Here is a 3,958-nt window from a genome sequence, read left to right as displayed (position 1 = left end):
ATATGTGCTGTGCCACCATCCAAGACCCATTGAACTTTTTAGAAAAACAGTAAATGGCATTTCCAGATTGAAACAATAAGAATAACAGAGAGTACATGAAGAGAAAAGTAAATGCATCAATGAGAACTTGGTGAGTTAATATTTGAGAGTTCTGTATGAGATAAATTTGCCACATTAATTGAACATAAAGAAAATTATATTCCTGACACTTTATAAGAGTATATCTGATTCGAAAGATTCAGGAAAATGGGAAACAGTTAGAATCTCTGAGATTACGAAAAACATAGTATACAGCATATTGACACAGCATGGCTTCTATACCTAATATAAACATGCAGTGATTGAGAGGTGTACAATATTTGGGAAAGAACAAAGAGAGGAAGTGAAAAGAAAAGCACAATAAGAGGTAAATACTGCCAACTTTACTCTCAAAATACAAGGGAAACTCATCCAGATAAACTTAGATCTTGAGCAATGTTACTCAGCTACCCATGATTCTATGTGTTCAGAACTTAAATACATAGACTCACATAAAACTCCTTCAAAAGGATATTTTTACACTGTTCGGTTTCTGACACTCCAGCTATTGATACTTGTTACTAATAGAGACACCCCACAGTCTAGAGCTTTTATACGTATGGGGTAATCTCCTGCTATGATTCAGAGAATTATATTTTAATTTAATGAACAGTGTTACAAATTAATGAGTTCTGTTTATTAAATATATCCATAAATATAACTGGTATCCACAAATAATTTTTTAAGAAGCTTGTTCCCAAAACCGACTGAGTACATACAGTCACTTAATGTAAGAAGGAGTAATCAAGAGGACAGAAGGGAATTGCCCATAGACATAAGAAATAAATAAAGAAATATGTGTGCAATGACAAATTGTGTTCATTTCTGGCTTATGAGCAAAGAGGAAAGAACCTACAACAGATGGTCACTTTTGTTGTTAATTGTTTGGATTTTTTTTTTTTTTTTTGAGACAGAGATTCTTCTTTGCAATAAACCCTTAGTTGTTTTAGGAATATCTTGGCTAGACGTTGCTGGCCTTGATCTCACACAGATCAACTTTCCTGTGCCTCCTGAATGCTGGGATTAAAGGCGTGAACCACCACAATCTCGCCATAAAAGAAATTTTGCATTCAACATATGTTGCCTTCTTTGGGTACTTTGAATGTCTGACTATGACCGGATATTGCAAGTTATGCCAGTAAGGCAATATAAGCATTCAATAGAAAAGATAACACCATAAGTATTTCATAGTACAGGAGTAACATGAAACAGCAGGTCACAATTTACTGGCAAGTCCTGAGGGAGAAATGTCAGAAGATGAGAAAAGAATAGAAGGCAGAAAAGAAAATATGAAAGGTAAGGTAGGGAGTGTATTGCTTTAAGCCATGCCATAGCCTCTAGGTACATTTCTTATAAGGAATAGCTTCTTGTATACTACTTCCATGAGGGAAACGAATGAAATTTGAGACTCTAGGAGGGAGTGGGAGTTACCATTCAATGGGACAACCAGGAGAAGGGATACTCAAAAAGTGCAGTACAAGGGGAACACAGGGATCTCTCCAAACATCACCAACTAAGCCCATACATAGCAGCCATGGGCCTAATAAACACAGCTCCATGTGGTGGGGATATTTGTGTTCTCAGAGTCTGAAGCAAACCCCCACAAAGACACACTGGCCCCAGACAATTGAATTTTCTCAAGAATCTTCCTTGTGTTAAAGGTGGAGTTCTACTTTATTCTGGATAGCTCAAGACCTGATAGAAACATCATAATTCTAGAAACCTTGGTGTTATTGTCCCTGGGTTTCAGAAGGAACTATGTTCATCTCCTCCATGAGTGAAGACCTAAAGAGAAAGTCTGGTTGCTTTGTCTAGCCCTCAACTGTTTTCTTTTCAAACAGTTTTCTACCTGGGCTTATCTTGCCCATATGACAGAGCCATGATTTTATCTTGAAGAAAAACTGATGTTTATGGCACACCAGCACCTAATGTTCATTGGGAACCCTGTAATACACCCTCGTACAGCTTGTAAAAGACCTAATCAATGGTATGGAGGTGGGCCTTGGGTTTGTAAATCATTGCTTTGCTAATTGACATGGATTGGATCCAAATATTTGGAGTATCCTGAGGAACAAATGTATATTAAGTAACATCCTATTCTGTAACATGCCTGGTTAGCACACAACTTAACTTTTTTTCTATTTTTTTTTTAAATTTGGGGGTAGCAATATCTCAGCTAAATAAGTTTTTGCAACTCCCTATCTCCCAAATATTGGTAAATCCTTTTTATATAAACAATTCCTCTCTATGTCACAGCTCAGTGGTAGAATGCAACCAACACAAGAATGCCGTCCATACAGATGTTTTACTTTCCTTTGCTTTAACCTAGCAATTCAGAAACAGAGGCAAGAAGTTTTCAGAGATTGGGCTTAGCTTGCTCCACATAAAAGAAAATTTAGATCATGCTGCAAATCTACACAGAGAAATTAGAAGAAAGAATGCCATTTAGAACATACACAAAGTTAACTCCAAAATGTGGATACTCCCTTAGCCTAGAGACAAGGGGAGGGCCTGGGCCAAAACTCAACTGACTTGACAGATTTTTATGATCCCTCCTAAAGACCTCAGCCTCCCAGAGGAATGCATGGCCCATGTGGATGGGGAGGTCGCTGCTGAAATGAGAGATGGGAGGGAGAGGGAACTGGGATCAGATATGTAAAATAATATCTTTATATTTATTTTTTAACAACAGAAGAAAAATTATTTTGATGGCAAAAGAGAACATGATAACTCTGAATGGATGTGACCCCTAAATGTTTACATGTGAAGAGCAGAACTTCTTGAAGGCACTGGACTAAGTGAACCCCTCCTTCTTTATAAATAGCCATCCCTGTGCACCAAAAACCATAATGGAGCTGACTACAAAGAAGATTATTCACAATCTACCTGGGATTTAATTCTTCTCAGGCAACCCCACATGGAGTATGACGCTATAGGCACCAATTCTGAACAGGGGAAGCTGCTAGGACCACAATGGCCTAGCAGAACACTGAATGTGGCAGCATACTCCAGAATAGCCTCTCCTGGAGGCCTGCCAAACCAACTTTCATGAATACCCACCCCACCCTCCCCACCCCCTTGCTTACCATACCTCATGTTCTGTGCTTATCCATGCTCTCCAATAAATTCCGCACAGCAGCACTCACAGAGCAGCAAATCACTCCTCTGGCACATGTTCTGATATAAAACCAAGCCTGCAGCATGGCTCCAGGAAGTCTCCTTCAAGACCTGAACTGGCAGGGTTGCTTAGTGTCCCTGGTGTTTTTGTCTAGTGAGGCTTGAGTGACAAGAGCTCTTTCTCAAGGGAAGAGTGTTCTTATAAAAGCAAGCCCTTAACCTCTTTTGGCCCTGGCTTCTACTCTAGACCTAGACATTTGAGAGATCTGCACTAACAGGAACTTATTTGTTTTTTGTTTTTTGATTTTTTTTTTTTTTGAGACAGAATTTCCTGTTGGTCCCTGCTGTAGCAAGAACTCACCAGTAAACTGTGCTGGTCAATTACTCCTAATTATTATTATTAATCTTGTTTTTGTCACGTTCTAGTAGATTTTTCTCTTATTACTTGCTCATTGCTCAATTAATTAATTAATTAATTTAATTAATTTTTCTTTTTAGTGTTTGATTACACAGTTACCATGTAATCTCTGTTGTTCTGGAACTTTACTCTGTAGACCAGACTGGGCTCTTCAAACTGGCAGAAATTTACTTCTTCGCTACTTATCTTCTGAGTGCTGGAATAAAAGAAGACAGCCACCACTGCATAGTCAGACACAAATTTCAATGTTGCTTCCCATGTCACTTATGTACTGTCCAGCTCTCTTCCTGCATGACAGACTAATCTCTTTCTTCCTCCACATAATGTGTAGATCTTGCTCAGACC

This window comes from Phodopus roborovskii, unplaced genomic scaffold (genome assembly GCF_943737965.1).
Source record: "Phodopus roborovskii unplaced genomic scaffold, PHOROB, whole genome shotgun sequence".
Taxonomy (NCBI): Eukaryota; Metazoa; Chordata; class Mammalia; order Rodentia; family Cricetidae; genus Phodopus; species Phodopus roborovskii.
The sequence above is the reverse complement of the archived record's forward strand: the minus strand, read 5'-3'. Positions refer to the sequence as shown.